The 12,000-nt window shown below is 39.3% G+C and overlaps 1 protein-coding gene and 1 long non-coding RNA gene across 2 annotated transcripts in view; one reads left to right on the top strand and one right to left on the bottom strand.

The window, feature by feature from the left end:
* The window catches only part of LOC309510013 (uncharacterized protein), a gene marked incomplete at its 3' end in the record, with an annotated part of 1,894,646 nt that overhangs the window by 132,822 nt on the left and 1,749,824 nt on the right, over positions 1-12,000 (bottom strand). The window lies entirely within an intron of this gene.
* LOC309510043 lies at positions 6,942-9,318 on the top strand. Its single transcript, XR_014210163.1, has 4 exons — positions 6,942-7,653; positions 7,798-7,909; positions 8,217-8,295; positions 8,820-9,318. It is a non-coding gene; the product is annotated as an uncharacterized lncRNA (long non-coding RNA).

Raw genomic sequence — 12,000 nt, forward strand, 5'->3', positions numbered from 1 at the left:
ATAACTTCTCCGTGGGCTGCTAGGTGGCCCAAACTTGCTGGCCCAGAAAAGTTATTAAAGAGATCGTTAATATAGTCCAAGTGACTACAGTGGCTCAATATATCAAGCGACGAGAATACTTTTTGTGTGCAAAAACAAACAAAAATAACGACTTTATTCCACTATTCATTTCCTTCTCTCTGGGCCACTAGTTGGTTCGCGTAGTGTTTTTGCGCTGCGCGTCACACACATGACCAGCGTCGGCCAATAGTGAGCCTACGTGGTGACGTGTAACACAGACGCGCTGCGCAAAAACACTTACGAGGCCCAGAGAAAAGGAAATGAATAGTGGAATAAAGTCGTTATTTTTGTTTGTTTTTGCGCACAAAAAGTATTCTCGTCGCTTGATATATTGAGCCACTGTAGTCACGTGGACTATATTAACGATCTCTTTAATAACTTTTCTGGGCCAGCAAGTTTGGGCCACCTAGCAGCCTACGGAGAAGTTATCAGCTCTCAGATTTCATCAAAAATATCTTAATTTGTGTTCCGAAGATGAACGAAGGTCTTACACGGTTGGAACAACATGAGGGTGAGTAATAACTAACAGAATTTTCATTTTAACCCTTTAAAGTCTCCGAGCACAAACTTCGGTGCATCAGGTGCCATGTTTTCTAGTTTAGCCATTGTGTCGTATATCCTATTTGCCGCGACCTTAGTATTAGCGCGGGGATGAATATATACCACAGTGACAAACACCTGACCAAATTCCCTAGGTAGATAGTAAGGTCTTACCGACAGCGACAATAGCTCAATATCCTCCGAGCAATGGGAGTCTCTTACTGTGTAGTTTTTACACCATCGCTCATTTATATAAACACACACCCCCCCTCCCATTCTTTTGCCGGTTACCTGTGCATCACGGTCCAGTCTAATCGGGTCGCTAAACCCTGTGATCCTGAGTGTTGAGTTATCAGTCGTGTCTTTAAGCCATGTTTCCGTGAAGCACAACAGACAACTTTCCCGATACTCTGAGAGGTTCCTCACAGCGTTCCGTAGCTCCGTAAGTTGCTTCACCAAGGAGCGGTTGTTAGCCAGGATGACCGTAGGTAGAGGTGGCTTGCTCCCCCGTGCGCGAACTCTACGCCGTACGCCTCCTCGCCGGCCTCTTTTCCTCGGTGATGTGGATGTCCGTGTACACTCATCTGGCAGATCGACTGGAAAGTTTCCGCTATGCAGATCCCTTAGTTGCCAGAGTTGATCCCGGGTATAATGTAAAATCCCATATGTTGTGGCGGCGGCCGATGCATAGCTTCCCCGACTCAGTGAAAGGACTGTTAACAGCAACAGGTGAATCGCCAGGACGATAGACAAAAACTGCGTCACAAAACGCATCTTGACTTTGTTGGCTCGCTTCTGACTTAACAACCAAACTTTCAAAGCGTGTAGTTCGAGGTTTATGTGATGAAAAACGCTTACATATAACCCATAAAACAAACAAACATTTCAGACGTGCTGTAGGCACTCGTCGCCACAGTGCAGCGCCGGAAGTGAAGTTGGCCCCGCCCCATCTAACCGTTCTAACCTGTGTAGTAGTAGTACTGATGAATAATTATTTACATAAATGTGATGCTTAAGTTATCCTAGTTTCTCTCTACAAAATAGTACATTTTACAACATTTTAAATCACATGATTTTAAACCTAAATTTGATGGATTAATAGCATGTGGTCACCGCAAGTATTATATATTTTTTTTATACGTGTATACAGAACATTTTAAAATTAAGCCATTTTATTTTATTCAGGTCATATTTGCTGTTGAGTGGAAGCAAAAATTAGTCAAGTAATTGTCTCTGTAATGTTAATCCTAAAGCTACAATAAAATATGGTCTGTAAACAACTTAACATACCAGTACACATTCAAGGGAAAATGCAAAAATAATAACAGCATCAAGAAAAGAAATCTTGTCAGATGTCCAAAAAAAAGAAAGAAAAAAAATGGTTTAAGATATTTTGTCTGGTAAGAGTTCCTTCGTTAATGGCAAATTTTTCCACAGTGATCTGTACATAAGGTTCCTCTTAATTTGCTGTTCAGTGTCTGCAGGACAAGCAAAAAAAAAAAAAAATCATCACTGATGAACTCTCTTCTAGTGCGCATGCATATATGACGTCACCAACACACACCACCGCGCATGCGCGTAACAGCGTCCAGTACGTGTTGGATCTGATCCAGCTACGTCATCGTGCTACAGGCTGCAGAGAGGACTTCTTGAGAGTAGTCGAGTGCAGGCGGGGAGGAGCTGCAAATGGACACGTGAAGTCGGACACTTTCTGGTTCCCGTAGTGACCGCTCACGTGGTGTTTGCATACTTTACCACAGCTGAAGTGAAATAAACTTTATACTTTATGTACTGCTTCATACAGCGTCTGTTTGAACAAGAATAAAGTTCAACATAAACTTCTATCAATGAAGTGGAGTCTACGTTTTTTAATCAGTTTTAATTTGATAAACATGACACAATATAACATCGCAACTACATGAAAAGAGTGTTTACTGTTATAAAAAACTGATTTGTGAGCTTTAGAGGAACTAAAGGTTTTCGAATAAACACGAAACACACGTGATCGTTGTCATGCGGTGAATCCGGCCAATCGTGGAACAGCTGTGTCGTTATCAGAGCTCGTGCAGCCGCTCTTGAGAAGCTGCGCTGGCTGAGTTCTCCGGCTACTCTCGAATCGCTCTCGCGGTACTTTGATGGCATACGTCACAGTCACATGGCGTCGGCACTTTATCAAGTCGGACAAAATTTCTAACCGGCATGCACTGCTTCAAGTCAGCCGCCGATCGGTCTGCGCAGACCTGCATGAAGTCGAACAAGCCTTGTGTGAAGTTGGCCCCGCCCCCTCCCCCCCTGTCAATCACTGCGTGAAGTTGGCCCCGCCCCCTCCCACCCTGTCAATCACTGTGTGAAGTTGGCCCCCCCGGTGACGTCATCATCTATAAGTCCTCCTGGGAAGTCGTGTTTACGACGGCAGTGCGTTCAAGTCACTTTCGTCAGAATAAGATGGCGGTGTACTTTCTCTTAATTAATTACATATAAATACAGCAAGATTCTTAAACTAGTTCTAGAAAATGAAGAACAAAGAAATGTGCATCCGGTGTACTTTGTTTTTTTATATTTTTCATTAATTTATGAAGCCACTGCAAACTTAAAATATGTTAAAATATGTATTCAATTTACATATTAAAACTAGTGTATGAAATGGCAAATGTAAATAATATAATTGAATTTTAATTTTAATTTTGCACCAAACGTTGCACAAATGTAATGGAAAACGTAAATTTAAATACAGAAATGCATTGCCATTTTACATATTACATTTCAAATTGAATATTGCTACCCATATGCTTCCATAGAACGCAAAACAATGATGATGATGCATAATAACGCCAGCGTTGTGGATACACTAACCCAAAACCCTCCATAACTTTTCCATTAATTTCACATTTTATTTGTATAGCACTTTTCACAATACATATTGTTTCAAAGCAGTTTTACAGAAAATGCACATCTACATTACAATTTAGAGTGATCTGTTATCAGAGGTGACTGTGTGCAAGTTATGTATTTCAGAAATGTACATATACAAATCACACAGTTAACTAATAATGTATTAAATTTATTTACTTTATAACTGGCACTTATTTGGAAAAAAATTGTTGAATGGCAAATAAATAAATGACGGACTTTTATTATGTAAGCTTTATTTTACACCTCAACCGACAAGGGAATTTATAGTCATATTTATAGTGTTAATATTAATTTGCGAGTCCACAAACTCATTCTCTTAAATGGCTTGGGTCTGCAGAGCATTCACAGCGTACAGTATACGGACTGAATGCCCCTGACCTGAAGCTTTTATATCAAGACCATTTTCATGTTTATCATTTATTTCTATTATTTGCGTTGCCTTATAACTTCATGCTTACAGTTTAACACATATGTGTTTATTACCACAACAGTAAATAAGTGTCTTTAGAAATGTTATAATATATATTATAATGAAAAAGACTAATAAAATTGTCTCTTCATATTAAATGGATAACAATATATGTCTGGACACTTGAAAAATGTGTAATAATGGGGCCTATAAAACTTAAACATTTAATGATTTATAAGCATTTCACATATTTCTACACTAATTATACAAAACTATTCTGCCAGTGCACCATACTGTACAAATGAACTAGATCAATGTTCATTCTTGTCTGAAACTTTGGAGGAGACAAATATGAAACCACCAGTATGAAGGGCCGTATAGGAAACAATTATTGAAAAGCCTCAACACTAGTGAAACAAAAAACATTGATCAACCTTGGTGAAATTCATTCATACGCATTACTGAAATAAGAAGAGATTTCGGTAGTTGATGATGGCTAATTTCCCTTGAAAAGGAAGTTGTGTGTCCGCACTTCTGTTTAATTTGGCGCGTCTCACAAACTCTTTTAAGCAATGTCTGTTAGTTGTAACGAGTTGTATGGGAAGCCAAACACACCAACAGTGGGACGAAACGGAGCGGTGTTACAGAGCTCGTGCCGTGCTGACATCATCGGTGCGGCTCAATGGACCGAGCTGTGTGACCGACTCGACATCGCAGGGAGGACGTGTTTGCTAGCGAAACCGAATGGAGCAAACTAATCTCACCAGCGCGGCGCTGACCATGTTACTTTATTCATTACTGCTCCGCAGAAGTTCAGGTGTTTTCCCTGCATATATGATAATGAAGATCAGCATGAAGTTATTACATTTCTTTTGCTTATTATCTTTCATATTAGTACATTAGTAGTGTTTGAAAAGCTACTTTGAATTTATTTATTTTTGTAGCCACGGAAAGAGCCGTTCAAAGCAGAAACTTCAACGATTAAGGACTGTGCAGTGCCGGGGGAACTATAGGATCAGATTATTGTTATTAAATTATTAAATAAATAAATTAAAATTATTGAACATAATGAATATAATGAAATACTCACTAAATTGAAAGGATATATTTTAAAAAGAATGTAAAAATGAACACTATACCAGATCATGAGATTAGACATTTGTGTACACCTGTGATTTCTGTGCTGAGATTTAGTGTTTACAGAACATTTTACAAGCTAATTTTAGTCCTAAAATTCTTACTGAGGACAAAGACATGTGTGACAATCAGAGAGACAATCTTACCTCAGTGTGTCCAGTTTACAGTGAGGATCCTCCAGTACAGCAGAGAGCAGATGAACTGAATCTCCTAGTTTATTCCCCCACAGATCCAGATCTCTCAGGTGTGAGGGGTTTGATCTCAGAGCTGAAGCCAGAGCAGAACAACCTTCATCTGTGACTCCACAATCACTCAACCTGTAGAGAACAATGACACACTCTTCACTCTCTCAGTTCAGATCAACACGTACAAGCCACAATTCTACACAGACTATTAAATATGTCTAAATTTCAATTGGAGATTTATCAGTCATAAAAAAAAGAATAAAGAAATTCAAAAAGCTTTCAACACATGTTCTTCATAAATCCAACAGTTCTAAATGAGCTCAAACACAACTACACCTCTTCTCTGTGACAGACTCATCGTGAAGATGAAAGCACACAAGAGTATGGTAGGTTAACTACTGACTATAAGTAACTTTGTAACTACATGCCAACTTATTCTAACCCTAACCCTACTAGTCTATTCCCATTCCCAATTAGTCATAGGAGTTGCCTTGTTGTTGATAGCCAACATCCCATGGGACTATGCATGGCAGGGGCGTCCTCCTCCCTGAGTCAAGCATTGTTGACCGCATACCTCCTGACCCTCTCACTTCGGGGTCCAGCTAGGGTCTTTCCTCTTCATCCAGAGCCACTGACTGCTGCCTTCTGCCGCCTCCGATACAGCTCTGATTGCCGAACGCTGGCTCTGGCCCTTAATTCCCAGGTCTCTAAGCAGTCTGGTTGTAGATGTTGCCACAAAACCTCTGCAGCCCACCTCCACTGGTCGGACTTCTGTGTTCCAGCCATGATGCCGTGCTTCGGCAGCTAGATCGGCATAGCGCAGATGTTTTCGCTCATAAGCCTCATCGACTGAGTCCTCCCAGGGTACTGTGAGCTCAATAATGAAGACCTTCTTGAGCGAACGGGACCAGAGCACCATGTCAGGTCTTAGGGTGGTGGTTGCGATCTCCGGCGGAAACACAAGTTGCCGACCAATGTCAGCTAGCATTTTCCAGTCGCGGGCCAAGCGCAGCTGGTCTCGCTCTGATGGTGTAGAGCTACTCTTCGGTGGTTTTGCCCCTTCGCGGACAAAAGTCGTCCGTAAGGGGTGTGATGCTGCTGGGGGTGGCAGGGAGTTGGTGGCAGCTCGCTTGTCCTCCAGGGCGGACGCAAGGTTTTTTAGAACTTGGTTGTGACGCCAAGTGTAGCGTCCTTGGGTGAGGCTTGTTTTACACCCTGTGAGAATGTGCCTGAGGTTAGCTGGCATGGAACAGAGGGCACAGTCCGGATCTTGACCATACCATTGGTGAAGATTAACTGGTGTTGGAAGGACATCATATGTTGCTCTGATGGAAAAGCTCAACCGCCTCGCTTCCATGGCCCACAGATCCTTCCAGCTGATCTTCCTCTTCTCCACACTGTCCCATCGAGTCCACTGTCCCTGTTTGGCAAGAGAGACTGCCTTGGCCCACCTTGCAGCCTCCTCCTGATGGCGTACTTCCTGCACTACCATCTTCCGCCGCTCTGGTGCAGTGGCCTTACTCCAAACAGCACGGCTAGTTAGCCCAAGGCCTCCTCTCCCTTGCTGAACATGACCCACAATGTCAGCATGTCTGAGGGCTGCTGTTGCCTCCTGGACTGCCTTTCCTGGCCTCCATTTGCGCCCAGTTACCAAGGTCGGTGCGTTGTGCGCGCAAACTATTGTTATTGGTTGTTTCGCCGTTTTACTTTGAGCATGATTGGTTAATCTGTCTGTCTTCCAGGAAACTGTCCAATGAGAGTGTGCGCAGCTCTGCGCGCTTATTTTAAGTTTGAAAATACGTCCGTTACTCTCGGTCGGTGACGGTGAGCTGCGCAGCTACTGCTTGCGTTGATTACTCGGTCAGACCTGGATTATTTTATATCTGCCTGTTGAATTCTTACATTTTGAGCGAATTTGAGTTGATATGTCAACGAAGAACAAAAGCTGGAATGTGAACAGAGGAAGGGGTCGTACGTGGTCTGTAAAAATACTGGCGATATCAGGTAAGAAAACATTTTTCAGTCCTTAACAGTCTAACGTTTAGGGACACGGGTAACGGTCATAGGTATCTCTGTGTGTGTTTTTGTATTGCTTCACCATTAGCGTAGCGATATTAGCATGTATTTCAATGTAAGTTAGTACCATCTGACATTGCTGTGTTTTGTTGTAATGTTATGTGTTTAATGTTGTCAGCTAACGTTAGTTTAAAAACGCATGAGAGGTAAAACAGCGTGGGAATGAGTAAAGTGATAAAACCGTCATTTATTCGTTAGAAGTTTACATAACCTCTTCAAACACTGATAACGATATTGAAAAGATTTTTGTTTAAATTTTTTTTAGATCAAGCATTGGAATAAGATTTTTATCGGGGGAGAACACCCAACAGAAAGACCCATTCACCAACTACAGTAAGTCAATTTTACCCACTGTTCGAAAACCTACACTGGGATTAATAGTATTAAGTATGATTTTCATCTTTAAAGTAAGACATTTAACGTTACTGATAGAAAGTCTGAGTAACTTTTTGTCCTTTTGTCTTTATTCTGCTGAAGTGGCGCACTGAAAGTGGATTCATGTCACCTTCATCAGTCCTTTCTTTAATCACTGTAAACCATTAAGGGAAAGACCCTCAGACGTGTCATAATAGGATAAATTCGGCTGCAGGTAAAATTATTTGATGATTTGATTTTGGTACCATTTGGCTTTTTTGTGTGTGTGCTTCCCTTGCTATGATACTGTACACATTTCTGATGGGATTGCCATGCTTTAAGTGTATGTTTACATTTTTAATCATGTAATACTAACAGTCTCAAAGATGACATTACTCCGTTCATGTTGTGTGAATGTTATAATGGCAAACGTTTTTACAATTTAAATCAATTTTAAGATTGTTTAAAGGAATGGTAAAAAAAAAAAAAAAAAATACTGCTTTTTAAGGACTTTTCATTGAATAATTTCTTTCCCCCTTCAGATTCGCCAAGGATCCAGCTGATTACTGGCAATTTGTTGGAGGATTATTCTTTAACTGCTACATTGCACTATCACTTCTGGTACGGATTCATTGGCCTTTTGTGTTATTTTTTTATTTTTTTAAATTTTTTTATTTATTTTTTTACTTGATTTAATAAATTACTTTTAATTAGTACAATGTATGGTTAGGATTCTGAATTAAAACAGTGTAATGTTTCTCCACAAATATTATCAGAAATATACAGAAATATATAATTGTTGAAACAATATAAACCTGCATTGAAAGATATAAAGAACAACAGACCTCAACCCTCTCAGCTCAACACCACAATTTGTTGATTTCTTCATCTGTTTTAAGGATGAAATCATGACCTTATGATTATAGTAACCGTAACTGACACATTGAAGAAATATTAAATTTTTTACAATTCCACCTTGGGGCTCTGAAGAATTTCTTGTGTAAATGTACATCTGAATACATCAAATATGTGTTTTAGAATGGATAGTGTTGTATACTTTGTTTTCTACCCGACAAATTGAACTGTAAAGTGAAAATCTTGTACATGATTTATTTTGTTTTCAGTGTTTTTGCTTTTATTTATAGGATAGTAGCATACAGCGGGCAAGAAGTGAAGAGGAAGTGATGGCATCGGAATGGACCTCGAGCTGGGACTCTGTCGGAGCACTGCACAAGGCTGTCACATTTTATTGAGAATTTAAAAACTTTTTTTTTTTACTGTACATTTTAAACATTAAATGTTTAATTTAAGGGTTACTGTAATTGAACAAAAACTGTCTTTAAATATTCCATTTAGATGTTTACTTCTACAGGTTTTTAACATTACTTCGAAAACGCTGCAATTTAAAGTTTGAGATGTTTTTCATCTGTTTTAGAAAGTATTTTTAGACTTGTTTTTTCAGAATAAAACTTGTTTTACAATCTTGAGCATGTGTTAACTCATTATTTAATGTGTTTAATTAAGCCATTGCTACCAGTCATTTGACAGTTAACAATTTTTAGTGTACAGTATGGACAGTTAATCACAAATTCAGTCAGCATTGTCATGACTCATGTTCCAACTGCAAACTAGTTTGTAATTGAATGTACAATTAGGGATGCACCGAATATTCGGCCACCGAAAATTTTCGGCCGAAAATGGCCCAAAAGTGTATTTTCGGTTTTCGGCCGAAAGACTTTTATCACCGAAACAATACGGCCGAAATGTTGTGATGGCGCAAACAGCAGATACCGCGACCTGCACGTGCTTGTCTGAAGCAACATATCTGCGGTGTGGACGTATTTCAATATATCTGAGAGTGACCCACGGACAGCGATTTTTAAAACACAGACGTCCCAAGTCTTCCGGAAGTTCCGGGAGTCTCCCGCGTATTGATAGCGGCTCCCTGATGCCCGCAAATTAGTTTAAATCTCCCGGAATCGCGAGCGAGCATGAGCGCGCATACGTAGCGCGCGCGCGGCAGAGAGAGGGAGCGAGAGACCTTGCGTGTGTGTGCAGAGCAGCCGTCATTTATCAGAGGTGTGTGTGTTTACCTTAGCTGTTTATGGTTTTTGCAACTCACGTCCATGAGCATATAGCTGCAGATATTATTATGGGCTATGGCAGTATTGACCTAAATGCACTTTGTTTTTATGAGAGAACATTTCATTTGTAAACCTTTCTGCAGGCCAGTAGGCTTTTACATTATTATTTAATGTACACATGAGTGGGGTCAAGTTAAACATTTAATTTTATACTTTGCAATGTGCTAAATAAATATTTGCATAAAATTTTAATTGATTTATTCTTTGAAACTTTAATATTAATTTATGCAATGCCTTGATTATAGTAAAGTTAGTACACAGTCATAGCCATAAATGCAATGGTACTAATAATTGGCATAATTTATTTCGGTGTTTCGGTTTTCGGCCTTAGTTTCCTCTTTTTCGGTTTTCGGTTTCGGCCAAGAATTTTCATTTCGGTGCATCCCTATTGTATTATCCCATGATGAAAGGTAAGACGGTGAAACAACGTCACGATATCAACGTTGATTCAATTTGCAAAATCGAAAGGTAATTCAACGTTGATTCAACGTCGACAGAAGACCATAACCCGAAAGGTAAGAGTGAAATGACGTCGCGATTTCAACGGTGAATCAACGTTGTTTCTTCCGCGGTGAAACGACGTCATAATATCAACGTTGATCCGTTTTGCAAAATCGAAAGGTAATTCACCGTTGATTCAACCATGGTACCTGACGTTGTTTCAACGGTGAATCAACGTTGAAATGCCGGCTGGGAAATCTATTAACACTCCAATGGGAGTTAGTAGACATGTGCAACTGTACTTATAGTCAACAGAATGTGTTCAAGGGACCATTAAAATAAAGTGAAACCAATATGGTCTAACCTAAATTGAGAATTATGACAACACTGTTGCTGACAGTGAACATACCATGAGGTTTTACTGGATATGCAGTGATTGTTTCTGTCTTCCTAATGCTACCTTCTGCCTCTCTGTTTTGCTCTTGCACACAATCTACTTCATGCCTTCATGCCTTTTGCTGAGAAATGATTTATTAATGATTCATGATTTTTATAAATTAATGTAAGAAACATTTACTGGACTGAAGCAACTGGGTTTATTGATTATTCACCATTTGTTAATGTTAAAAATGTAATTCTTTTGACATTTTTTCATGTTAATATAAATGTCAAATATGACACAACAGGCTTTTGGGGAACATTTTCCATCTCTTAATTATTATTGATTTGCATTGAATTGCATATATGTGTCAGGCAGTGTTGGGAAAGTTCACTTTCTACATGAACTAGTTCAAAGTTCAGTTAACAAATTTTTAAATGAACTAGTTCAGTTCATAGTTCAAACTAAACTAAAGTTCTACTAAAGTTCACAGTTCTAAAGTTCACAGTTCCAAAAAATCAGTTCTTTTTTTCCATATGTTGCTGCAAACTATTATTTTTTAAAATTATTGCCCAGGGCTCGCAAAATTTCAAAATCGCTGGTAGCCCTTCGGGCAGGCACTCTTCAGATTTTGGTAGCCCGAAATGAATTTTACTAGCCCAGATAAAAAAACTATTTTCAATGTAGAAAATTGGTTAGGAGTCAAAACAATGAATCAAAAACTTTTTCAAAACACAAAATATCAACAAATATGCATCTGGTTCTAACTGAACTGAAATGTGTGTGACAAGTATGGAACATGAATCAGTCATGTCTGTGGCTCAGCCCCCAATGAGGGTATGATAAAAAAACTAAAAAAAAGTAACACTTTAGTTTAGGGTCTAATCTGGGTCTAATACTCACTCATACTCAGTCAGGGGGGTTCGGGGGCACCCCCGAGAAAATTTAGATTTCTCTGATCTACATATGTGCATTTTAAGATGTTTTGAAGGCCAAAAAAAATGGATGTAAGTGGCCAGCTGATTATTTTTCTCTCCTCATCAGCATCACACTCCTATTCTCTTTGTCTTCCCCTCCTAAAGCTGAGCTTTGACTGATATAGGCTTTTCATTTTTGTCTGTCAGTGAAGTAAACATAGGGTCATCTGATAGGTTGATTTATTAATCATTTTCTCAGACGCATTAATTTACTGAAAGCTACTAGGAAAGCTAGGTAGCCTAACTAAGTTTATTAAATTCATTCACAGTATGTACACATTCATTATTGATCTTATTCCTAATACAGGGCCGTAGACAGGGCTTTATAATCAAAGAGGTCCTGCATTTAAGGTTATTAGGGGGTTAATTTTTTTCATTTATCTGA

Source organism: Leuciscus leuciscus, assembly GCF_965113295.1.
Source record: "Leuciscus leuciscus genome assembly, contig: SUPER_11_unloc_1, whole genome shotgun sequence".
NCBI lineage: Eukaryota > Metazoa > Chordata > Actinopteri > Cypriniformes > Leuciscidae > Leuciscus > Leuciscus leuciscus.